This window comes from Dendrobates tinctorius, unplaced genomic scaffold (assembly GCF_039654945.1).
Source record: "Dendrobates tinctorius isolate UK_male_01 unplaced genomic scaffold, ASM3965494v1 ptg000038l, whole genome shotgun sequence".
NCBI lineage: Eukaryota > Metazoa > Chordata > Amphibia > Anura > Dendrobatidae > Dendrobates > Dendrobates tinctorius.
Window position 1 is genome coordinate 28365973 of NW_027361706.1, and position 27554 is coordinate 28393526.

Here is a 27554-nt window from a genome sequence, read left to right on the forward strand (position 1 = left end):
TCAGTGGCAGGGGGGCGATCGCCGGTGGGGGGGGTCAAATCGGTGTCTCCAGCCATGTCCGATGCTACTGCAGCATCGGCCATGGCTGGATTGTAATATTTCATCAATTTTCATTGATGAAATATTACTATCGCTCTGATTGGCTGTTAAAAGTGAAACAGCCAATCAGAGCGATCGTAGCCACGTGGGGGTGAAGCCACGCCCCCTGTGGTGAATTACAAAGCCCCCTGTATCTGCGGGTCAGGTGACCTTTCATTGACCCCAGTCACCCGACCCGCAGGGGGGCTTTGAATTCATGACACAGGGTATGCGTCATAGGTCGGATTGGCACCGACTTTCATGACGCATACGCTGTGTCACAGGTCGGGAAGGGGTTAAAGGGGTTTTCAAGGCTTGGGGCTCCAGTCTATAGGCACTCTATGTGACTGGAGACTTGTGAATCCTCACAGAGCGCAGTGTGTGCTCTTTCAGGATTCTCTTTAGCGGCGCTGGGAATCGCAAGTGCAAGAATGCAATTTGCATACTTGCGGTCACTTGCCAACTAGACGTGCTTGACTTCACTCAATTCAAATGAGTTGAGCATGACATGTCTAGTCGTAATGTGACCAGAAGTATGCAAATCGCTCTTAGCGCTGGAGAATCCTGAAGTCTGCAGTCACATTGTCTGCCAGCAGACTTGAACCCCAAGCCTGGAAAATCCCTTTAAAGACTCTCTTTATGCATTTGACTCAATGACAAGAGGAACAGACTGCCTGCTTTTTTTGATCTGTTATCTCCTATTTACCATTTCTTTTCTTTTTATCCTAGCTTCTTTTATAGTCTCTTCTGTTCTATCGAACATTACATGTTTTATATGTTGCAATCTCTTTTTTGGATAATATCTTTCAGTTTATTCTATCTATGTCTATCCAGACTGATGTATTGAATGGTCACTTGAACAGATGACTATCTCTTTACTTAATCATTCCGTACCTTGCTAATCGCTAACTTTTCAGTTGTCACCTCTGGCCCCTTCTCTTCCACATCGGTACTCTGCCTCCATCCTAAAAACCATTACTTTTTTTACATTTATTCTCCATTTTACATCAAATACCCTGATTCATCATTCTCTTGGTGTCTTTTTTGTGTAGTAAAGATTGTAGCATTGACTTTTTTTATTGGAGCCTTATTCTTTATTTAATTTGCATCTTTCTTTTTCTATTAACTTTTATCTGTTCCATATGTGTTTTTTTGTTCAACAACGTGAGTGTGGTTTTCCGTAGCCTGAATTTTTACCCTAATTCATCATTTGTGACTTTTCAAAAATGTCACAACATTTTTTGTGAAATTGCTCTCTTGCACCTTACTGGAGCATAACATTTGTCTATTTTTATTTTTGCATAGTTGAAGGCTAATCTGCAACATTTTAAAACGTGACGTGTCTTAAGGCTCTAAAAGGGTGCAAAAAAGTAAAAAGGCAAAAAAACAGCATCTTTGATTTTGTACAAAATGTATCAACCCAAGTACTATTTTGAAGATGAATACGACAACGACTATCACAAGACTAAAAAGAAAAGCGTCTTAAAAAAATTGCAAATGATTAATCAAGACCATCGTATATTTTAAACTTCATTAATTTCTATTATCTTGCAAATTCAGAAAACTCTTTTAATAAGGTACAAGCATCAATGCATCTCTGAAGCTGGATGTACGCTTGCCGGCTTTTAAGACGCACTGCGCATTATCGGAAGTTCAGAAGCTTCCGGTCAAGCGCACTGCGCTCTGAAGCTACAAAGCATACAACCGGCTTCAGAGGCGCATTGACGCTGCCAAAATGAGCGGTGCGCATGCTGTAGGTTTGCATGAGCTATCGATCAGGTTGGCTTACGTAAATTATGTTATCATGCCCACAGGGGCGTGATAATATGGAAAGAGGGCTGACTAGCTAGAGGTCAACTAGCGTTCCGTCCATTAGTCTAAGCTCATTAGCATAGGAAACTGGGACATTATAAATGCTTTTTAAAGCATTTATTTAACTGAATTTTGGTATACAGACCTGGTTAGGCAGAGAATTTAATCATATATAGGTGAATGCTGCTGGGTTGGAGGCACGGGGGACATGACAGGTTCCCTTTAAAGTGCAGACTCTTAGCTTTAATCTGAGAGTATTAACATCCTAATTGGAGTAAGGGTTTAGGAATTACCACACAATTAATATGTAGCTGCCTCTTTTTAAAAGGACGAAAAGTAATTGAACAGTTTTCTTAAAAGCTCTTTAATGAACTGCATGGACTATTCGCTCAATAATCCATCATACAAGAGGAGGAAGACCAGCGAGGACTCAGACTTCAAGGTTGGACTTCAGAAAGGAAGATTTTAATAGACTCAGAAAGTGAGTAGGAAAGGTCCAATGGCTGGATGTTTTAAAGGACAGAAATCTGCAAGAAGGATGGGAAATTATACTAAATCAAATTGTCACTGCGCAATCGGTAACAATCTTGAAAAGAAGGAAGAATTAGAAGCATTTAAATAGATCAGGATGGATGAACACAGAACTTAACCACTTGTAAAAAAAATATAATTAAATGTACAGTATATTAAAAGGAAAGAGGGGGGCATGTCTGATGAAGAATATAATACTATTTGCAGGGAATTCAGAGCAAGAGTTTGAAGAGCTAAAGACAGTAATAAAGTGAGGCTTGCAAGGGAGACCAAAAGCAGTAACAAAGGATTATGGGGGTATGTCAAAAGCAAAAGAAAAGTCAAAGATGCTATTGAGTTTTACAAGATGAAAAGGGTGAAGTAGTCAAAATGATGTTGAGTAGGCCGAACTTTTATATTCCTATTTTCCATCTGTGTGCTCTAAGAACAACTGATCTTCACCGCGCCTTCGAATGAATAAAAGAATCCACACTATCTATAAACAGGGAGATGGTGAGGAACACTTAGCTAAATTAAATCAATATAAATCTCCTGGGCCAGATGAATTACATCCTAGGGTACTGAAAAAGTTAGCAGACGAAATTGCAGAACCACTAGCCAGAATTTTGAAGAAATCCTGGAGGACAGGGGTAGTCCCAGAAGACTGGAGAAGAGCAAATGTTGGCCCTATCTTCAAAAAAGGAAAGAAGATGGAGCCAGGAAATTACAGGCCAGTGAGCCTTAAAGCCCCGTTACATTTAGCAATGCACCAGCGATCCCGACCACGATATGACCCGGTCAGGATCACTGGTGCATCGGTAAATGATCGCTAATGAGCTGCCAAACAGGCAGATCTCACTTGCGATGCAGCAGCGGTGGGCGGTCATACTCAGACGCGGGGAGGGTGTCCGTCTTCCGCCTGCGTCCAAAGAGTTGCTCGTCGGCACCAGCAGGAAGCTGACGACGAGAAATGGACCAGGCCGATCTCGCGCGATCAGCGATAGCCAGCGGGGAAGCCGGTCGGAGGTGAGTATCACAAGTAGTGATATCGCTAGTGATCTTGCTGCTGCATCACAAAATCTGTGACGCTTTAGCGATATCGCTATGTGTAAAGGGCCCTATACTTCTATAACAGGAAAGATCTTTGAACAAGCTGTTAAATAACATGTATTTAAGTACTAGGATAAGAATAAAGTAATTAACCAGAGCCAGCATAGGTTTGTAGCAAACAAGTCATGCCAGACTAATTTAATTTCCTTCTATTATGGAATAACTGACTGGGTGGATCAGGGAAATGTAGATATAGTATATCTAGTCTTCAGCAAAGCATTGGATAAAGTATTTCATATTATCTTTATTGAAAACACTAGCTGCTGGCCCGATTCTAAAGCATCGGGTACTCTAGAATATGGCCAGCAGCAGATTAAAATAATAAATGTGATATACTTACCATCCGACGGCCCCCCAGACTCTGTCCCTCCTCTCCACGCTACCGGCATCTTCCGTTCCCAGTACTGCTTTGCACCAAAGACCCCTGCTGACATCACTCTCGTGAGAGCGCGACGTCATCAGCGGTATTTCGCGCAAAGCATTACTGGGAACGGAAGATGCCGGCAGCGTGGAGAGGAGGTACAGAGTCCGGGGGCCGTCGGAAGGTGAGTATGTTTGTGTTTTTGTTTTTGTTACCCATGGCCACCTTCCGACGGCCTCCGATGTCCTTTCCACGCTCCCGTCCTCGCGTTCCCAGTAATGCTTTGCGGCTTATACCGCTGATAACGTCACGCTCTCGCGAGAGTGACATCATCGCGGGTCTAAGTCGCAAAGCCTTCCTGGGACCGCGAGGCCGGGCGGGAGGAAAGGACATTGGAGGCTGTCGGTGATACTAATTTTTAAAAATCTTTTTACTAATAATCCCTGCGGCTGATTGAGCGCTGCCCCCGACTGCACTGGCCGCTGATTGGTCGCGACCTGGCGGCCGCGACCAATCAGCAACAGGCGCAGCTTACCTTTACAAACAGCTGCGCCTGTCTCTGATTGGTTGCAGCCTGGCGGGGGCCTGGCGGCGACCAATCAGCGGCCTGCGATTTCGGTTACAGACAGACATGATAAGGCGTTTATATATATAGATGACCAAGTATGGGATCGACAAGGCTACGGTTAGGTGGATTCATAAATATCTCAGTGATCGTACTTAAATAGTGGTAATAAATGGTTGCACATCCAATGAAGAGTCTTTCAAGTGGGGAACCATGAGGCTCTGTCCTGGCCCAGTATTGTTCAACATTTTTATAAATGATCTACATAAGGGAACTGAAGGTAAACTGATCCAATTTGCAGATGATGCAAAGCTAGGAGGGATAGCTAACACTAGAGAAGACAGAGAAAGGATTCAGAAGGATCTAGATAAGCTTGAACAATGGGCAACGACTAATAGAATGGTTTTTAACAGGGAGAAAGGCAAGATTCCACATCTGGGCAAGAAAACTGAAAATGACACCTACAGTTGGGAGGAATAGAACTAAGCAACAGCACATGTCAAAAAGTCTTGGGTATACTAATACATCACAGACTGCTTGCACATGAGTCAACAGTATGATGCAGCAGCAAAAATGGCAAACACAGCTCTAGGATGTATTAAGAGAAGCATAGAGGTGAGGTCACGTGAAGTAATTATCCCCCTCTACTCCTCCTTGGTCAGTTGGTCAGACCTCATCTGCAATACTGTGTCCAGTTGTGGGCACCACATTTTTAAAAAAGACATTGAAAAACTGGAGCAAATTCAGAGAAGAGCTACCAAGATAGTGCGTGGACTGCAAAGTATGTCCTATGAGGAACGGTTAAAGGATCTGATAATGTTTGGCTTGCAAAAAAGAAGGTTAAGAGGAGACTTAATAGCTGTCTACAAATATCTGAAGGGATGTAACAGAGTACAGGGGTCATCCCTATTCTCATTTGCACGTGGAAACATGAAAAGCAATGGAATGAATCTGAAAGGGAGAAGATACAGATTAGATATTAGAAAAAACTTTTTGACAGTGAGGGTGATCAGTGAGTGCAATAGGCTGCCACAAGAGGTGGTGAGTTCTACTTCAATGGAAGTCTTCAAACAGAGTCTGGACAGACATTTGTCTGAGATGGTTTAGTGACTTCTGCATTGAGCAGAGGGTTGGACGTGATGACCCTGGAGGTCCCTTCCAGTTCTAACATTCTATGATTCTATGAATTAAGCAGGGAAAAGGTCTGTATCTGATCATAGGTGAGGCATTTGCATTTTTAAGCTGTTGCTGTGAACCCACAACATGCGATCAAAGGAGCTCTCAATGGAAGAGAAACAGACCATCATTAAGTTGAAAATAAAATCCATGTTTAGAGATGGCAGAAATATTAGTAGTGGCCAAATCAACAGAGAGCATTGGTGAGCTTGGGAACTCAAAAAGGCCTAGACGTCTATGGGATACGACAGTGGTAGATGATCTCAGAATCTTTTCCATGGTGAAGAAAAACCCCGGCAGTCATTTTCCCGGAGTCCACCACACATTAAACCATTGGGGGCTCTGGGTCTGGACTTTCACAAAATGTCAGCAGAGCCCCCGCCCCACCGAACACCCATAGCAACGCACATCGGTACACCCCCTCATCCCAGCCTGTAGTCTGCAGCAATGTTCCACTCTTGTCTCCTCCAGCAGCGATCCCGGGACCCTGCTCCACCGCGGCCGGTAAGGTATATCCTCATTATAACACGCACCCCCATTTTCCCCCCAAATTTTGGTGAAAAATGGGCGTCTTATAATACGAAAAATACGGTAGGTGTTTCAATATCTAAGTCTACTATAAAGAGAAGGCTTCATGAGAGCAAATACAGAGGGTTCACCACAAGGTGCAAACCATTAATCAGCATTAAAAATTAAAAGACCATTGTAGACTTTGCCAAAAAACTTTGCAAAAAAATATCTAAAGAAGCCAGACCAGTACTGGAAAAGCATTCTTTGGACAGATGAAACTAAGATCAACCAGTATGGTAATGTTAATTTGTCCCATTACTTTTGAGCACCTAAAATGAGGAGGCTTTGTAGAAAAATGCTTGAAATTCCCAAACACTTCACAGGATAATTTTGTTCAACCCCTTAAATTAAATCTGAAAATCTACACTTCAGTTTCAGCTCAGTTGTTTCATTTTAAATAATAGAGTAGAGGAATGCAGAGCTGAAATCACCAAGATTTGGTCACTCTCCAAATATTTCTCTACATCTGTATGTATGAGAGGCTTGGAAGCAGTCCCCCCATCCCCTCATTACTGTCGGAACCAAATTTCATCACACGGTCTAGTATACTTTGGCAAGCTTATAATTATACATCAGGTCTGGAAACTTGATAAATACGATTATGCGCACATAAAATATTAGTAAAATTTCAGATATCATAATGAAATGTTTAAAATAAATAAATGAATTGAACATCATGAATCCACCTGGGAATTCTTTCCTCCAGGGCAATGAAAGCATTTGTCACAAGTCGTCAGATCACTGTCAGGTTTGTGCTCAGGCTGCGCGCTAGGAAATATTTAGAATTGTGAGCCAAGTTTCCCAACCAGCGATCACAGCCTGAGAGATAAATATAATACTATAATACTAGCAAAAATCAACATATAATATTCAGTATAAGCTTATATCTATGTACATCAGAAAGTGTTACCTTTTGGTCCCGTTCTCTGGAAATGTGATGGAGAACACGAAAGCGAAGCTACAAAGTGCTCTAGGAAAAATACCGTGGTAGGTGGATGTGCTAAACCGCACCCATACATGGTATGAATGTACCTGACATCATATCTGGCCGTCATACTCCAGTGCACTATACCTATAATTGAGTTATAAAGCGGAGTGCTGTACTCACCCTCGGCGGATTGCTATGTACGCTATAGATTATCCTCTTGGTCTTTAATACCTCTGTACAATGGTGCTGATTGCCACAATTACCTGTCAGCACAAGATTTCAGTGATCACAGCTTAAATCCAGGTACATTGTACTTATGTGATTGCACAACCCTCCGTCCTTCCTGGGAAGTCTGTGACTAGTCCCTGCATGTTGTTGGTTCGGCCTCGGAAGAAATCTCGCTACGGCATTTACAAATCCTCAATTGGTAATATTTTGTGAAATGGAAGAATAATTTATGAACCTTTATTGTACAAATATTTGCAATAATTAAACTGGAAATCATTGTGTTGTGACTGGTAGAAGAAAAGTGTTAGTGTCTGGACATGTAAGAATTAATTGCTTTTCCTTGTACAGTTAAGCTGGTAGTGTCTGATGTTGCCACACAGCAAATTAAGCTAGAAAGTACAGTATGTCGGAGACAGGGAATACTCTGCAATCTGGGTAAGGAGTGCGATTGTCTAGGGGGGAGGAGGGGTACAATTGCCTGGGGGGAAGTAGGGGTACGATTGTCTGAGAGGAGGGGTATGGTTATCTAAGAGGAGGAAGGGATACGATTGTCTAGGGGGGAGGAGGGGTACGATTGCCTAGGGCTGGGGGAGGGGTACGATTGTCTAGAAGGAAGGAGGGGTGCGATTGCCTGGGGGGAAGAGGGTACAATTGTTTAGGAGAAAGTAGTGGTACTATTGTTTGGGAGGAGGAGAGGTATGATTGTCTAGGTGGAGGAGGGGTACTATTGTTTAGGGGAAGGAGGGGTATGTTTTCCTGGGAGGAGGAGGGGTACGATTGTCTAGGGGGGAGAAGGGGTATGATTGCCTGGGGGGAGGAGGGGTATCGTTGTCTAGGGGGGAGGAGAGGAACGATTGCCTGGGGGGAGGAGGGGTATGATTGCCTGGGGGGGAGGAGGGATATGATTTTCTAGGGGGAAGTAGGGATATGATTGCCTAGAGGGAGGAGGGGTACAATTGTCTAGGGGGAGAAGAGGAACGATTGTCTAGTGGGAGGAGGGGTACAATTGCCTAGGGGGGAGAAGAGGAACGATTGTCTAGTGGGAGGAGGGGTACAATGGCCTAGGGTTGAATAGGGGTATGATTGCCTGGGCGAAGTGGCAAAATTGTCTGGGGGAGGAGAGGTATGATTGCCTGGGGGGAGGGGTACGATTGTCTAAGGGGAAGTAGGGGTACGATTGCCTGGGGGGAAGAAGGGGTATGATTGTCTAGGGGGAAATAATGGTATGCTTGCCTGGAGGGAGGTGGGGTACGATTGTCTAGGGGGAAGTAGGGATATGATTGCCTAGGGGGAGGAGGGGTACGATTGTCTAGGGGGAGAAGAGGAATGATTGTCTAGCGAGAGGAGGGGTACGATTGCCTTGGGGGATGAGGGGTATGATTGTCTAGGGGGGAGTAGGGGTACAATTGCCTGGGGGGGTGGAGGGGTACAATTGTATGGGGGGAGGAGGTGTTCAATTGTCTGGGGGGAGGAGGGGTATGATTGACTGGGTAGAAGCAGGGGTACGATTGTCTAGGGAGGAGGAGGGGTCCGATTGCCTAGGAGGGGTACGATTGTCTAAGGGGAAGTAGGAGTACGATTGCCTGGGTGGAGGAGGGGTATAATTGTCTAGGGGGCAAGTTGGGGTACGATTGCCTGTGCTGGAGGAGGGGTATGATTGCCTGGGGGGAGGAGGGGTACGATTGTATAAGGGGAGGAGGTGTTTGATTGTCTAGGTAGTAGGAGGGGTAAGATTGCCTGGGGGGAGGAGGGGTACGATTATCTAGTGTTAGGGGAAGTAGGGGTATAATTATATGGAGGGAGGAGGGGTACGAATGTCTGGAGGGGAGGGATACGATTGTCTAGGGGGAGTAGAGGTACAATTTCTTGGGGGGAGGAGGGGTACGATTGTCTAGGGGGAGGTGGTCTATGATTTCCTGGGGGGAGGAGGAGGGGTACGATTGCCTAGGGGAAGGAGGGGTACGATTGCCTTGGGGGAAGGGAATTGAGGATGCAATCTTTATCATTAAAAACTATAGTGGACAGGGCCCTCTCTGCTTTTATAGCAGATGGTCACTTAGTTCATATATTAAAGGGAACCTTTCATGTTGAAAATTGTATCTGATCTTCAGGCAGGATGTTATAGAGCAGGGGGAGCTGATTAGATTTGTACATATATTTTTGTGGGAAAAGTTCAAGTATAACTTGAATTTTATGCATTGAAATCTCTGGTATCTATGTATATGAGTCCAATGGGCGGTGCTACTCAGTGACTGATAGTCTTCCCTGTATTGTGTATGCAGAAATAGCCGTTAGTCACTAGTAGCACCGCCCACTGGACTCATAAATACAAATACTAGGGATTTCCATGAATAAAATACAAGTTATACTGAATCTTGTGTAACAATTGTATATATCCTATTCAGCTTCTTCTTCTCTATACCGTGCTGTCCACATGTATAAACCATTATCCTGGAAGTTAAAGGGGTATTCTTAATTTAGGAAGTGCACATCCAACCTCTGGGGCCCCCACAATCCTGATAATAAGGGGTTGCAGTGCAGGTTTTGTGCTATAGCTTCCTCATTGTTTTTCCCTATACAGATTCTACGTGCCCCTGTGCAATGGAAAATTTCAGAATTGGTCAGACCCTCTGAAATCCTTAATAAAGATGAGTGAATTTATTCAGATTTGGCCCCAAATCTGATTTTGACATATTTGTGCCATATTTGAACACTATTCGTGCCGAATGTATGTCTTATGATCGGTTGCGAACATATTCAGTAATTTCTACTCTCATTGACTCTAATGACGTTCGGCTGTGTTCGACGAATATTGCAAATGTAAAGGTCACCCTGGCCTCCCTTCACAAGTATACACTGTCCATCAGTCGGCGTACCTGTAGCTCCAGCTCCTGCACTTTCAGGGTCGCCTCCATGAGGCGGGAAGCTTCCTCTGTCTGTTTGTACATAAATGAGCCACAGTCCATTTCAACTTGCCAATAAACATCTTTACTGAACTTTTTCTTACACAGCACATCCATATTTGTTACAGCATCAACATTAGATTGTACAAAATGCAACTCTTCCTCTTTCCCTTTCCTTCTCTCTCTGTCACCTAGCACATTCCCGGGTTGGACCGTATCTTTGAGTTCCTCAGCATCCTCCCTGTTCAGACTTACGTTGTTCGGGAGTTCCCTCAGCTGTTTCATGCTGGTTCTGAGGGCATAAGCCCACGCAATAAGCTGCCACATGATGAGCGACCTGCCCGCAATGCTGTGACTACTCCGTGAGCTACAGTTTCCTCTACTGCTGTGCTGCTACCCTTGCTGATGCTCCGGCCCATGATCACTGGATGGCTGGGTTCCACACTTGCAACGTTGCGTGGTACGGTGGCACCCGGGCTAGATAGCCCACCCATGCTAATTGGCACCCTCGCCCCGACTGACTCTGCTAGGAAGTGTTTCCTGCCTTATCCCACCGTAGCCCCTCCTATGTTTAACTATGCGTAATACTAAACCCTATAACTATAATGCCGCACTCTCGTGACAAACAGGGGGAACTGCACTTTCCCTATAAGATAACAGTAAATATAATACAGTAGTAGCAAAAATGCTTTACATATGTAAACCACAATTATACAAAGTGGGACATAATTAAAATGTGGTTAAAGGCAGATACAGTTCAATGCAACCCCTAAGGTCATGTGCACCTGGTGCTGATTCTGTTGCCGATCCGCAGCGTTTCATGCTTTGCGGGTCTGCAGCAGATTTAGGTGCGTTGTACAGTACCATTGTTTTCAATGGTAAACTGAAAAACGCTGTGCACATGCTGCGGATTTTTCCACGCAGATTTGCTGCGGGTTCAAATCTGCAGCATGTCAATTCTTTGTGCAGAATCCGCAGCGGTTTCACAGCTTCTCCATTGTAGAGGTGTGAAACCGCAGGCTAATCCGCAGGTAAACCGTAGATCTTTTGATCTGAGAATTTACCTGCGGATTTTTCCAAATCCGTGCAGAAAAATCCGCAGGACCTCAAACTATGTGTGCACATAGCCTTACACAAAAACAATATTCGATTCCTATCGTATTCGGAACTGAATCTGAACCAATTCGCTCATCTCTAGTTATCACTCACTGAGAAAGGAATGCTCCTTCAATAAAAATAACACATTCATTTGCTTGAAGAAGGCCAAACCATTGAAGTATAGGTAGGGAAGGTGTTATGTTGTATCCTACTGGCATACGATGTAATGATGGCAGGCATTAGAAAGGGTGACACATGATAAGGAGCACTTCATGTCCTCTTTTCAGTCTGGATAGCACAAAACCTGCAGTAAATTTAGTGCAGTTGGGTCACCCTCCCAGGGCCGTGGGGTACTCGGTACCGGGCCGGTATCAGCGGGATGTGTTACAGCAGCGGGGACCCGGTCCGTGGCCCTGGGCGCCCAAGTAATGGAGGAATGTAATGGTTTGAGTGAATAGTTCGTGACGCCACCTGTGGTGTTCGGCAAGTGAGGTGTTAGGCCGACGCTGCATGCAGATCCTCTGAGACTGATGGTGTGTTGCAGCCAAGATGGTGAAGCTCCCCACAGGTGGAGCTGTAGTCCCAGGGCAGTGTAGATGTGGAATTAGAGGAGAGGCACAAGCGGTGTAGAAGCTGGTACCCAGATGTAGCGGTGCTGTGTGCGTTGGCGCAAGAATGAATGGAGGACACCAGGGCTTGTAGTTCCAAAGCTTTACTCACAGTCTGTAGTACACACAGGTGCCTGCCTCCGTGCCGTGTCCTCCTGGTCAGGGACTCAGTCAACCTCCAGGCAAGATGGAATGCTCCCTTCCAACACTCCGCCAACATGTACCTTTCTGAACGTCTCCTCTATAGCGCCTTTAAGTGTGAAGTACTCCCAGTACTGAGTTACACTGGAGTGCCTCCTGACAGATGTTCCCAAGAACTCTACTTGTATGGCAGACAGCTGTAGCCTGCTTTGGGGACTCCTTACTACTGAATACCAGCTCACTATCCAAGTTGTTGTTGTGCCCCCAAGTCTTAGATGAGAGTAGTGCATTTACAGCCCACTACTCCACCGGTGTCTGCTGCAGAACCAATAGTGTCCATACAACCTCGAGGACCGGGCCCCGGCCTTGCGCTTAGAACTTCTAGGCAGGGTTCTTCCTCTAACCCATGTCCTTTCTGTTCCCTTTTACTCCTACGTTCCGTACTATTCTTTCCTTCTTATGGAAGATCAGATTTCAGTTCAATATATTTCTCCTTCTTTCCTTTCCCGTGCCAGCAGACCCGGGTCACTGAGGTCTGCTGCAGCACCTCCTTCCTCCATCCCTCTCCCAGGGATCTTCTTTCCTCACTGCTCTCTGAGTGGCTTCCTCTCTCAGACTGCCCGACTACCTAAACCTTCCCGCTCTTTTATATAATCTCAACTCCACCCGCCTCCCAGCATGTTTAGTGTTCCAAGCAGGGAACCACCAAAGGTGCTCTGCTACTCTCTAAGCAAGGAGCCGCAATGTGGCTTTGCTGAACTACTCTGTTGTGTGGGATGCGAGTGTTGGAGCGTGGTCAGGAGCCTCCAACTTACCTGGATGGTGGGGCACCACACCTCAGGAGGAGGTGCAGTACCTCTGTGGCGACTGAGCCTCAGGGGCGCCACACTATCCTTAAGCCTCCACATACACTTTAGATGAACGTCAGCTGAACCCTCTGATAAAGGCAGGATAATCGACAGTTTAATGTGTATAGAGGCCCTGGACAGAAGATTGTTGAGGGAGTTAAGGATCTGGCATGCCCGATTTCAAAGCCTAGCTCTTATAGAGAACACAGGAGTGCTTGGCTGAGTGATTGACCCTATACATGGGAGAAACAAGCAAGATAGTTGCCGATTGAATGATTGGCTGAACCATCATGGTTCAGCCTTCAGCCATCTAAGGTGTATGGGAGGCTTTACTTTGTATGGAAGATGTCAGTCTTTCTCACTTTAGACTAATGTTGGCTGCACCCACCGATATTGACGGTTTCTGCCAATGGATTGTCGGGAAGATGTTTATTGGTCATGTCTGATTTCGGACTACCAATTGCTTTGCTCTCCCATAGATAAGACACCAACAGATATGTCCATTGGTGGATTTCTTATAGAGAACACAGGCTCCTGCGTTCAGCTGAGCGACTCTGCTGTGTATTGGAGAGATGACCCAGATGACTGTTTGCCAAACGATCGTCTTAAGCATTTTGCAACTGACAGCCATCTAATGTGTATGGGGGCATTTAGAGCTTGAGTTTATTACTGTGGAGGGGAACTCAGTAGACTATGCTAGAAAGGTAGTCAAATAAAGTCCTAACTGTGGAAGGGAACTCAGTAGACTTCCTAGAAAGGAGGTCAAACAGAGTCCTAACTGTGGAAGGAAACTCAGCAGACTTCCTAGAAAGGAGGTCAAACCGAGTCTTAACTGTGGAAAGGAACTTGGTAGACTTCCTAGAATGGAGGTCAAACAGAGTCCTAACTGTGGAAGGGAACTCAGTATACTTCCTAGAAAGGAGGTCAAACAGAGTCCTAACTTAAATATTCATAGTTGCCAACTGTTCTGGAGTTCCCAGGACTCCTAGTCCGTAAGGACCACAAAAGCAGGTAATTCATGGTGGATTGGAAAGGATTGGAGGTATTCTGGGGAGGGGTAGGGTTGGGACTTATACATCAGCAGAAATGTTGGCAGCTACATATGTATATTTTGGACTCCTTTTGCCTCACTGAAGACAATAAAGCAAAAATAGTGCAAAGTCAAGCCTTCGATCGAGTATTCAACCTGGCCTTAGTTCGGCTCTGTACGCCATATAAAGGTAGCCACCAGCAGAAGGTTGTGGCACAAGAGATCATTAAATGTAAGGAAGGACCTGGGCATCTGTACCTGACATGCTGGTCTGGGAGCTTTCATGGATGGTCATCTGTTAGGGGTTTTCTGCACTACTGCGGTTGACTGAGTTGCATTTTTGGTTCAACATTGACAATGAAATTCTATAGAAACTGCCCTTATTATAGATAAAACCTTTTCCTGTTTTTTATTTCATATACTTTCACCTGAAGCTATATTTTAGTACCCTATGATAATATTGTTTTGCCTTCAGTGAAACACATTTTTATCATAGTGATGGTGAAATTGTTTCAAAACTAAAAGATATATGGTATATACAGTATAAAGCAGCAACCCAATGGTGTATCTGAATAGAAATTTGTAGCAAGGCAGCAAAAACAAGATTACCAAAGAACTAAACTTTTTTTTAATAAAAATCCCATGTTTTATTAGTCACACTGGATAAAGGCAGTCACACAAAATAGATAGTACACACCCACAATAGTGTGAACTCAAGTCTACAGGCACGCAATGCCATATCGATAAAAGGCAATAAGAAATGCAAAAGTGCAACAATAAAGAAGACTTATAGACTAGCCACTGCACATCCGCTCGACATTCATTGTCCAGTATCCATGGCAAAGATTTAGTATGTTACTGTTTTAGGCTTTTTATTATTAATTTTTAAATTGTTTCTATTAAAATTAGAAGTCATACAGACGTGAACATGCGGTTATGAAAAACCAGACTTACGAACCATGTGCAGATAAAAAAAAATCATCCATTTGTTTAAAAATGGACATTTTTTCAAATGCTTATCCTAACCAGGCATTTTTGTCTTATTTTTACTGATAGCACACTGAAAAAAAAAAGCTGGGACAGCACATAGATGGAATCCATTTTCACTAAATGGTTGCTAGAAAACACTTGTGAAACCTCCATCAGGTTTTTATTTTGCATATGAGAAAAAGAGATGACACATTGATGGCAGAAACAAACACAAACCACCAAAAACGGATGAAAAAATGGATAATTTGATAACAAATTGTTTTGCATCGCAGCAAACTCATGTACTTTTATTATATCATTTGCACCATTGTTAAGGCATTTTTGTTTGCAACACAGAACATGATTTTTGGGTGTTAAGCACATTTCAAAAGGTTGACTTAAAGGGGTTTTCCCACAAACAAAAGTTAATTTTCATCAATAGATCTTGGAAAAATAATAATTTCACGTGACACAACAATGTCATACGAGCTCCCAGCGTTGATATCACAGAAACAACGCTGATGCAGGAGATGGGTATAACTTTTTATGAGGTTTACATGGGGGACTGGAGCAGTTAAAGGGATTTTCCCAAGAACAAAAGTTTATTGATTTTAATCAATAGATATTGGAATAATAATAATTTCCACAATTGGATGTGTTTAAAAATAATGTTCCTGCGCTGAGATAATCTTGTAAATGTGCCCCTGCTGTGTACTGTGTAATGGCTGTGTCTGACCATACAGGAACATGGTCTGATCATACCACACCTCCTGGGGAGGAGCGGGAGAAATATTATACAGACATTACAGCATGGGATCGCAGCTGATTCATTCTTTTTGGTAAAATATTTCCTTGCTTGTTTTAAACAAAACTTTAGCTCAAAGAAGGAGTCACCTGTGATTCCATACTGTCCTGTCTGCATACTCTCTTTTGCTTCCCCCCTTGCCAAGGAGCTGTGGTATGATCAGACCATGTCTCTGTATGGTCAGGCACAGCCATTACATAGTACACAGCAGGAGCACAATTCTTACATTATCTTAGCACAGGAACATTTTATTTAAACACATCCAGTTGTGGACATTATTATTATTCCAAGATCTGTTGAATCTGTAAAATGAACTTTTGCTTGTGGGAAAACCACCTTTAAGGTCGCCATATACTGTACAATAGCGCATTTTTAGATAAGTTTTTTTCTCATCCTTTGGTTTCAGTTTTAAAAACAGAGGGTACATGGATCCATAGAAATCAATGAAGCCCTTCACACATCTGTTTTTTTATATGGGATCCATTTGTCAGGTCCATTAAATCCAGTGAATGTTGTATTGTGATCCTGTGGTAATGGCAGGTACGCGGGATGCAGTGACGAGACGCGAGATGGATTAAACTTTAGGTAGTAACTTTTATAGACAGATGACAGCAGGGCTATCCTAAGCAACCAAACAAAATAACAGCAATTGTCCTCACATGGGCCAAATACAAGAAAACACTGATTATGAGAACACGTGGTATGGCTGACTACGGGTCCTTAGTTATTATGTGTCACTTAGCCATCCTGACGTCCCTCGGCATGTCGTTCGGTGGTGCTCCGGCGTCGCAGCCGCTGGGCCCAGCCCCTGAGGATTTGGCATAGTCTTCGGGCGTTCCAACACCCAGACAAAGCAGGGGCACAACAGGCCCTAGAAGAGTTCCTTGGCAGAATGTCCCCCCAGCGGAGGCAGCGGGATACCGCCTGGGAGTGGGAGAGTGAAGGCCACAGTCCCCGGACAGGGGAGGGCAGCGGCGGTGCTGAGTGGCAGTTGGTAGGCCACCGGCGCAGCCAGCGGCTGCACTAGGGGACCCGCTGAGGGTGATGTCTCGGCCCCTACCACGGACTGGAGTGGGGATGTGGCAACAGTGGACAAGCCGAAGCTACGGATGGGAGTGAAGCGGCAATGGCTGCGGGTGGCTGCGGGCAGGCTGCAGCCGCGGGCTGTAGTGAGGCGGCAATGGCCGCGGATGTCTGCGGGCAGGCTGCAGCCGCGGGCTGGAGCAAGGCGGCAACGGCCGCGGGTAGCAGAGAAGTGGCGGTCTTCTGTCAGTTGGCTTGGCTCCATCTCCCTGCTGTCCACCTAGAGTCTCCCTTCTGTCGCTGTCCTCCTCTCTGGTTACTGCTGGAGGCTCTGGCTCCCGGGCATCCCCACGGTCTCCTGCTCCTTTTCTCCCATTCTGCTGACTCATTCTGACTGGCGTTCCCCGCCCCTTTTATATAGGCTCCTCCCCAACAGTCCTGGAAGTCTCAGCGGTCCGTCCCCTAACTCTGCTCCCCAGAAACAGACCTTTTAGCAACCTAGAAGACGGTCCCCTTGGTTCCGGCCCGGACACTCGGCGGAGGCCCCTCCTCCTACAATCCGTTTTTGGGAAAACAGACAAGCTCACTTGCTTGTGCCCCTCTAGACTTAGTTCAACACTAAAACCCCCTTGTTTTGGCACAATCAGCCAACCATCCAATATTTGTGACAGTCTGTCTTTATGTAAAAACTCATACAGCGGAGAATATTTGTGTAGAATTTATATAATTATGACGCTCTGGACGATAGGCCATTAATAATGAATAAGTTCAGAAAAGCTCTTAAAATGCAAAACCAATGAGTAGAGCACTAATATTGCAATATGTGGTCAGAAGAGTTTGATAATAATTATATATGGCCTTGATGCTTATATATACTTATATACATATGTTATTTTTGTGGTTTGGAAGCAAGACAGTTACTCCTTTCATATTTATGAATACATCCTGCTTAAAGAGTTACCTTCATTTTAATTTTCATATAAAACAATAATCCACATGTAATTATGCAACCTTGTAATATATCTTACCACAGTAATCTGCTTCTTTTTACTACTCGATTGATTGTCCTATTCCTCTGAATTCCGGGGCAAAATCTGTAAAATGTGTCTTGAGTAAATACAGACTTTCCCATTAGTGAGATAGGCGATGACAGTTGGTGCTCATAAAGTTCTTTGTTAAGGGAGGGAGGAGCTAGAGGCAGACACTGCAAGTTCTCCAGGAAACAGTTACAGTCCTCCATAGAACTTTATAAGCACCAACTGTCATCTCCTGTCTCAGTAATTGGAAACTCTGTGTTCAGATTTTATCCATAAATTGAGAATTTTGATAATGATTGATCAGTTTAGGAGGAGAAAGAAAGGGGGTTTCCCTGATAACAGTTTTTCATACTATTGATTTAAGAAAAAGAAATAAAACACTGACTACTTTTGAAAACTCTAATTTCGCTCATCGTAAGTCATCTGCGGACTAAACTCATCTTCACTTCTGACTACCATTTTTTTTGTACATCAATATTTTTTCTGTTTCACTTGTGCTGACACTAGAGATCTGAAGAACAGAAGCCTTGTATTGAAGTATTTAGGGAAGAAAAGTACAGTAGATGCTATAGATAAATTGAAACAGAGCAGGAAATACATTACAGCCCCTTTAAAGGGTTTGTCTGAACATCATTAATTGTTAAAATTGGAAAATGCCTGTAAAAACTATTTATTTATTATTAAACATCATTTCCATTCTCACAAATGGAGGGATATTTAATTCTATGGTTTACTGGTTTTTACCTAGTTTATTGGCCACTGATGCATTCTATCAGAGGAGGCCGGGTCTCCTAGGCAAAGAGCCCAGTGTTTGCCAACTCTTTGCTAAACAGCTTTCTTAGAAAATGCCCCGTGCTTCTTCACCGGCTGGCAGCATTGGAGAGCGTGGAGTTCGGTTCAGCGGCAAAACCATACTAATGATCAGAACTGTCAATCATCAGGAGTGCACCACACACTGGCAAGTAGGACGATGGGAGGCAGAGGAACAGTGCTCTTCTTTATATTGATCGTTAGAAAACCTTTTTAAAGAAGCTCTCGCATCAAAGTTTTCATCCTCTTAATATATTGCAGTCATCATATTATACAGCACTGTGTCCTTACAATTGCTCATTTTGCCTTTCTACCCAGATAATTCTTCTCTTTTCCATTAGGTCTATAACATCACATGATTAAAAACTGACTAGCTGAATCTTTCCAAGCTCTGTGTAGAAACAGGAAGTCTCTTTTCCCTACATAATTCATCATTAGAACTACAATCCTACATTACTGCAAAGTCCCTGGCAGCCCAGCTTCAACTCTACTTCAACTCTACTTCAACTCTTGACCCAGCTGCTCCGCTCATCCCCTCTATTGGGGACTTCTCAGTGATGTAGAATTGTAGTTCTCATGATGACTCATGCAGGGAAAATAGACTTCCTGTTTTTACATAGAGCTTAGAAGGATTCAGCTACTCTGCTTTTAAAGACATGATGTCATAGTCCTAATGGAAAAGAGAAGAATTAACTGGGTAGAAAGGCCAAATGAGCAATTGTAAGTACACAGTGCTATATAAAATCATGACTGCAATCTATTAAGAGCAGGGGTGGGATTCAACAGGTTCTCCCCGTTTCGATTCGAACCGGTTGTTAAAAAAGCAGCCCGTTCCCCGAACCGGGGAGATTCAGAGCCACGATCCGGTGCTGAGGACTATACAGGGGCCGGAGCCGCAGCCAGCACAGTGCGGGGATCGCCGCGTCACATCCATAGGGAGCACAGAGCTCACCTCCAGCCCAGCCCCAGGAAGCAAGAACCTGGAACTACCGCTACCATATATCACCAAGGAGACACGCCCCCGTCCTGCAGCAAGTTCCCAGAGAGCTGTGAAGACGCTGTGGTGCTGTGAGGACGCGGTCAGGCGCAGGCGCTCAGGTACATGGAACATGCTGAGTCTGGGGAGGACAGTGGAGTCTCGGGGACAGAGAGGTCTGGAGGGGACAGAGAGGAGTCCGGAGGGGACAGAGAGGTCTGGAGGGGACAGTGGAGTCTGAGGGAGATAAGAGTCCGGAGGGGACAGTGGAGTCTGGGGGGAGAGAGAGAAGTCCGGAGGGGACAGAAGGGACAGAGGACTAGAGGAGTCTGATTAGTCCAGAGGGGACTGAGGAGTCTGAGGGAGAGAACGGAGTCCAGAGAGGACTAGAGGGGACAGAGGAGTCTGGGGTGGACAGAAGAGACAGAGGACCTGTGCAGCACTGTGCTGCCTATTGGGGACCTGTGCCTGCCTTTTGGGGACCTGTGCTGCCTATTGGGGACGTGTGCTGCCTATAGGGAACAATGCTGCCTATAGGGGACCTGTGCCTGCTTATTGGGGACCTGTGCTGCCTATTTGGGAACAATGCTGCCTATTAGGGACATGTGCTGTCTATTGGGGACATGTGCTGTCTATTGGGGACCTGTGCTGCCTATTTGGGAACAATGCTGTGTATTGGGGACCTGTGCTGTCTATTGGGGACCTGTGCTGTCTATTGGGAACCTGTGCCTGCCTATTTGGGAACAATGCTGCCTATTAGGGACCTGTGCTGCATATTGGGGACCTGTGCTGGGTATTGGAGACCTGTGCTGTGTATTGGGGACCTGTGCTGTGTATTGGGGACCTGTGCTGTGTATTGGGGACCTGTGCCTGCCTATTGGGGACCTGTGCCTGCCTATTTGGGAACAATGCTGCCTATTAGGGACCTGTGCTGTGTATTGGGAACCTGTGCTGTGTATTGGGGACCTGTGCTGTCTATTGGGGACCTGTGCTGTCTATTGGGGACCTGTGCCTGCCTATTGGGGACCTGTGCCTGCCTATTTGGGAACAATTCTGCCTATTAGGGACCTGTGCTGTGTATGGGGACCTGTGCTGTGTATTGGGGACCTGTGCTGTGTATTGGGGACCTGTGCTGTCTATTGGGGACCTGTGCCTGCCTATTGGGGACCTGTGCCTGCCTATTTGGGAACAATGCTGCCTATTAGGGACCTGTGCTGTGTATTGGGGACCTGTGCTGTGTATTGGGGACTTGTGCTGCCTATTAGGGAACAATGCTGCCTTTTGGGGACCTGTGCTGCCTTTTGGGGACCTGTGCTGCCTATAGGGGACAATGCTGCCTATTGGGGACCTGTGCCTGCCTATTGGGGAACAATGCTGCCTATTGGGGACCTGTGCTGTCTATTGAGGACCTGTGCTGCCTATAGGGAACAGTGCTGCCTTTTGGGGACCTGTGCTGTCTATTGGGGACCTGTGCTGCCTATAGGGGACAATGCTGCCTATTGTGGACCTGTGCTGCCTATAGGGAACAGCTCCTTGACTGCGCCCCTACTTGTATATGTTTGAGGAAAAGGTGCGTGTAAATGGGTGTGTCTTAAAATGGGTGTGACTTAAATGGGTGTGGTTTTCCTACAAACAAACACAGAACCTGTTGTTAAAAATTTGAATCCCACCACTGATTAAGAGGATAAAACTTTGATGGCAGTGATTCATTAAGTGTATGTTCACACCACAGATTAAAATGAGATATGACTTTTCCACTGCAGAAACCCTGGAAATCCTGTAGATTTGCATTAATATCATTCATTATGCATTAATATTTTCACATAAAAAATCTGGAAAATAAACAGCAAACTACTTATTTCCACATCATATATTTTTTTTTATCATGGTAATCTTTATAATAAATAATCTTTATTTTTATATAGCGCTAACATATTCCGCAGCGCTTTACAGTTTTGCACACACATTATCATCACTGTCCCCGATGGGGCTCACAATCTAAATTCCCTATCAGTATGTCTTTAGAATGTGGGAGGAAACCGGAGTACCCGGAGGAAACCCACGCAAACACGGGGAGAACATACAAACTCCTTGCAGATGGAAGGCTGCAGCGCTAACCACTGAGCCACCGTGCCACCCTATAGTATGGTAGCATGAAACATATAAATAAAACCCCATTCACATTCATTGGATACTCACATAATATAGATTTTGGCTACTAAACCAGTGTGAAAAAAAAATGTTATGTGCAGATACCCTCGACCATTGAGAGCGGTGTTTTTCCTCAAAGTCCTGCTCAACACTATTGTTAACCAATTACTATTTTGCACACATCACATTTTTTTTTTTATTTTGTGCCTTGAATTAATATGGCTTGAAAATCTGTTAGGTGAGAAATGACACTTTTGGCAAAACAGATCTCACATTTCTCAAACTGCTCATAATGAAAACAATACTGACAAAAAAATGCTTTGTAAATATATGAAACGTTTCAAAGAATGCCAGGGTTCCGAGCTTATGAAGTATTGCACGGTAATGAGTGGTTGCCTAGCAACAGCAGAGACTAGAAGCGCATTTTTTGTCCGCTTTTTTAAGGTCCTATATAATGCAGCTCTAAAAACAAGTCCCATGTTAATATCCTTTTCATTTCTCGTGTTCAAGATCGGAAATATAAGCTGAATATTTCCTTTATAGGATGACTTAAAAAAAAATTGTTTTATGTCAAAGGGATTACAGTGAGACTCAGTTACTGGATTATTATCTACTTAAAGGAGTTGTCCGGTATTAAAAAAAAATCTATAATAGATTTGTGTAAAAAAAAAAAAAGTACACTATATAGACCTACTCATTACACCTATAAAAGCTTTTATGACTTCCCATCCTAAAGCCATAGACATTAATAGACGTTACAGCTACTGTATATCATCTTTCTACCTTCTTGCAGAAATCCTTCTTAGATTTTGGAGGTGTTTGTGGAATTTTTGCCCATTCATCCAGAAGAGCATTCGTGAGGTCAGATGTTGACGTTGGAGGAGAGGGTTTTGCTCGCAGTCTCCATTCTAGTTAGTTGCATAGGCGTGGGATGGAGTTGAGATTAGGGCCGGTAACGTTCCTCCACACAAAACTCCTCCAGCAATGCCTTTATGGAAGACCCACCTCTTCCGGAAAGCCTACAACCTGCAGTGATCCTCAGTCTACTGAACCGCAGCATGGCCAGCTCTACCCGTTCCTAGTGTATCCTCACCCATCCCCTGTAGACTGTGAGCCCTCGCGGGCATGGTTCTCTCTCATTCTGTACTTGTGTGTGCCTTGTTTTGCTCATGTTTGTTGTACTTTTCAATATTTGCTCTTTCACATGTAAAGTGCCATGGAATAAATGGCGCTATAAAAATGTATAATAATAATATGGCCTTTTCTTTGTACACTGGGCACAGTTATGGGGAACAGAAAAGGGCCTTCCCCAAACTGCTCCCACAAGGTAAGACAAAGTTGTCCAGAATGTCTTGGTATGACTTTCCCGGTAGGTGGCGCATATGCCAGATGGATATTCTGGCTCTCACAACGTCATTAGGAAGTTACTGTGAATGGACCAACCCATTAATGTTGGCCGGGAGGAGCTCAGTCACACAGATGAGTAACCTGTCAATTATTAGCAGAAGACTAGTGCCAGATGGAGAAAGAGGCAGGAGAAACCTGAGAGCTGTGGGTGGAGACCAAGTCCCTTGCAAGCTTTTTTGCCTAAAAATTTTCCTATGGATTATCAGACAATAGAGAGACAGATTTCTAATCTAAAGGTGCGGAAGTAGTCATCATTACAGGTACTTTACTGTGATGACTTTTTGGGTCTAAAAACCTTCTGACAGGCTCCCTTTAAGATTTTCCTTAAAAGCCTAGGCCAACCCCTTAAAAAACACCACTACAATCAGTCATTATCCATCCTCAATCAAACCTTCTAATTGGCACAATGTAGTCAGGCAGGTAACGTTCTCCTGGCATTCTGCTCCTTAGCACTCTGTGACCCCACTCTGTCACTTTATGGGGGTCTTAAACTTGATGGCTGAGTTTCTGTGGTTCCGAAACACTTTTCAATAACAGCACTCATAATTGACCAGAGAATAATTAGGAAAGATTACATTTTACAAACTATTACACTGGTTACATCCTATTACAGGACCCTCTGGTATCAGTGAGCTTTTTAGAACAATCCATCCTGTCACATGTTAGTAAAGGCAGGTGACATGGTGCTGGGCTATATGTTATACACCAAGGGGTAATGGGATTGAATGAAATTCCTGAATTCAGTTATTAGGACATGTGTCCCACTATTCTTGTCCTTATAGTGTACAACTTGCTTCTATACCTCAATTAAAGGGGTTGTCCAGGCTTGGGGTACAAGTGAGTTACATAATAACTTGGGGAACATAGTGTGACTTTGGACTTGTGAATCCTCACAGCACAGATTCTCAGTATCGGCATTGGGAGCGGGCAGTAATGTGCCAGTAAGTATATGATTTTATACTTCTGGCCACATTCTGACTAGATGTGTCCGGCCTTGCTCAATACACTTGCATTAAGTGATGCCGTGCACATCTAGTTGGCACGTAACTGCATGTATACAAATTGCATGCAAATGTGCAGCCATTCGCACACCGCTCCCGGCACCAGCACTGAAGAATCCTCACATAGAGTGACTGCAGACTTTTACCCCAATGCCGGACAATCCCTTTAATAAAGTTGCAACAATCTCCCAATATCAGCATCAGACTAGGGCCTCAGAAGCTCCACTTCTGGCTTGGGATTGATAAAGGGTGGGATTGACATTGAGGATGATCAATGAGTGGAAGAGGCTGCTATGAGATGTGGGGAGTTCTCCTTCAATGGAAGATTTCAAACAGAGGTTGGACAGACATCTGTTTGAGATGGTTTAGTGAACCCTGCATTGAACAGGGGGTTGGACACAATGACCCGTGACATCACTTCCAACACTAACGTTCTATGAATTAAATATGAAAAAGGTCTGTATGTGATCATAAGTGAGGCATTTGCATTTGGGAGCTGTTGCTGTGAACCCACAACATGTGGTTAAAAGAGGTCTCAATGGAAGAGAAACAGACCATCATTAGCCATTTATCTGAGATGGTTTAGTGAATCCTGCATTGAGTAGGGGGTTGGACACAGTGACCTTGGAGGTCCCTTCCAACTCTAACATTCTATGAATTAAATAAGAAAAAGGTCTGTATCTGATCATAGGTGTGGCATTTGCATTTGGGAGCTGTTGCTGTGAACCCACAACATGCAGTTAAAGGAGCTTTCAGTGGAAGAGAAACAGACCATCATTAGATATCTCACAAAAATTGAGCTTGGTTTGAGTTGGTACACATGCAGCATATAAATGCATGTTCACATGGCCAAAAAAGCATACAAAACCTACAAAAGACAAAATGGAAAAAAACCCTGCTATAATTAAATAAGTAAAAAGCAAAAGTGCATTTAAATCATACAGAGTCCTTAGTAATACTGTATTGATCAAACATAGCATAAAAGCCGTCCCACCATCGACAAGGTGACCCTGTGGTCGGGGCGGTCCTACACTGTCTAGTATTAATAACTTTATCATGTGTCAAGGTTGACGTCTGTGTGAATAAGGGCAGACAAGGACTGGGTCCCAACCACTGGACACCAGTCAGGGGAAGCCTTTAAATACAATTTCCAGCTCAGGAGAGGGAGGCCACACCCCAGCTTGCACAGAATGCAAAAATACAAGTGGTTGGTCATTGTCTGCCCTTATTCACACAGATGTCAACTTTGACACATGATAAGGTTATTAATACTAGACAGTGTAGGACCGCCCCGACCACAGAGTCACCTTGTTGATGGTGGGACGGCTTTTATGCTATGTTTGATCAAATACAGTATTACTAAGAACTCTATGATTTAAATGCACTTTTACTTATTTTTACATCATTAGATATCTGTCTGAGATGGTTTAGTGAATCCTGCATTGAGCAGGGGGTTGGACACAATGAACCTGGAGGTCCCTTCCAACTCTAACATTCTATATGATTCTATGATTCTTAAGGAAAGCCTTTTCTGAAAATGGCATGTGACCACCACTGTGATGGCTGACTGCCTTATTTCAATAGCAATGCCTACCCCTCTACCTTCATCTTGACTTTAGCCATGACAAAAAAGGGGGTAAGATTAGCCCCATATTGACAAGTAACGATATGCTGACACAGGAAACTCTGTCTTGTTTTGAAGCCTAGTTCTAAGTGGAGCGACGGTGACCGAACCTTGTATTGGAGGAAGATTGGGGCTCCATTGATAATTAAAGAGGTCCTGTTACCAGGTCAATAGTGTCCAGTATTGGTTCCAGTTTTATTCCTGATGCTCCCCTGTGTACTGTTTAAGTAGCGTTTTTAAGTATGTGTTAATTTTTTATGTGATCACAGAAGTCTCGGTTGGCGTGTCATTACGCTGCTGTGCATTACTACCCTGTGAGCCATGCCAGCTTCAAAATACCATAAAAATGAGCATGGTGGATTAAAAAAGCAAATAAAACATTCTAGAATAAACAGGATAGGAGTGGGAATAAAATAAAAGCAGAAATGGTCCATTTTGATCTGGAGACAGGTCCTCTTTACAGTATAGGTAAGATGTACACTCACTGGCCACTTTATTAGGTACACCATGCTAGTAAGGGGTTGGACCCCCTTTTGCCTTCAGAACTGCCTCAATTCTTCGTGGCAGAGATTCAACAAGGTGCTGGAAGCATTCCTCAGAGATTTTGGACCATATTGACATGATGGCATCACACAGTTGGCGCAGATTTGTCGGCTGCACATCCCTGATGCGAATCTCCCGTTCCACCACATCCCAAAGATGCTCTATTGGATTGAGATCTGGTGACTGAGGAGGCCATTTGAGTACAGTAAACTCATTGTCATGTTCAAGAAACCAATCTGAGATGATTCGAGCTTTATGACATGGCGCATTATCCTGCTGAAAGTAGCCATCAGATGTTGGGTACATTGTGGTCATAAAGGGATGGACATGGTCAGCAACAATACTCAGGTAGGCTGTGGCGTTGCAACGATGCTCAATTGGTACCAAGGGGCCCAAAGAGTGCCCAGAAAAAATTCCCCACACCATGACACCACCACCACCAGCCTGAACCGTTGATACAAGGCAGGATGGATCCATGCTTTCATGTTGTTTATGCCAAATTCTGACCCTACCATCCGAATGTCGCAGCAGAAATCGAGACTCATCAGACCAGGCAACGTTTTTCCAATCTTCTACTGTCCAATTTCGATGAGCTTGTGCAAATTGTGGCCTCAGTTTCCTGTTCTTAGCTGAGAGGAGTGGTACCCAGTGTGGTCTTCTGCTGCTGTAGCCCATCTGCCTCAAAGTTCGACGCACTGTGCGTTCAGAGATGCTCTTCTGCCTACCTTGGTTGTAATGGGTGGCAATTTGAGTCACTGTTGCCTTTCTATCAGCTCGAACCAGTCTGCCCATTCTCCTCTGACCTCTGGCATCAACAAGGCATTTCCGGCCACAGAACTGCTGCTCACTGGATTTTTTTTCTTTTTCGGACCATTCTCTGTAAACCCTAGAGATGGTTGTGCGTGAAAATCCCAGTAGATCAGCAGTTTCTGAAATTCTCAGACCAGCCCTTCTGGCACCAACAATCATGCCACGTTCAAAGGCACTCAAATCACCTTTCTTCCCCATACTGATGCTCGGTTTGAACTGCAGGAGATTGTCTTGACCATGTCTACATGCCTAAATGCACTGAGTTGCCGCCATGTGATTGGCTGATTAGAAATTAAGTCTTAACACACAGTTGGACAGGTGTACCTAATAAAGTGGCCAGTGAGTGTATATTTCTTGCTATTTTACGAACATTCAAAGATATTTTTTCAAACCCTTTTAATACTAAATGATAAAAACCCAGTACAGAAATAG

The 27554-nt window shown here is 44.3% G+C and overlaps 1 protein-coding gene across 5 annotated transcripts in view; it reads right to left on the bottom strand.

Moving 5' to 3' along the window:
• Positions 1-27554, bottom strand: part of LOC141088303 (neural cell adhesion molecule L1-like protein) — a 189091-nt gene that overhangs the window by 145835 nt on the left and 15702 nt on the right. Inside the window, exon 1 of one of the 5 annotated variants that reach the window (XM_073574330.1) lies at positions 7291-9576. The exons of 2 other annotated variants lie outside the window; for them this stretch is intronic. The gene's annotated coding sequence lies outside the window, so the exon portion shown is untranslated. Of the gene's footprint in view, positions 1-7092; positions 7212-7290; positions 9577-27554 lie in introns of those variants that run through there. 2 more of the 5 variants (XM_073574328.1, XM_073574333.1) reach the window with 2 other exon arrangements.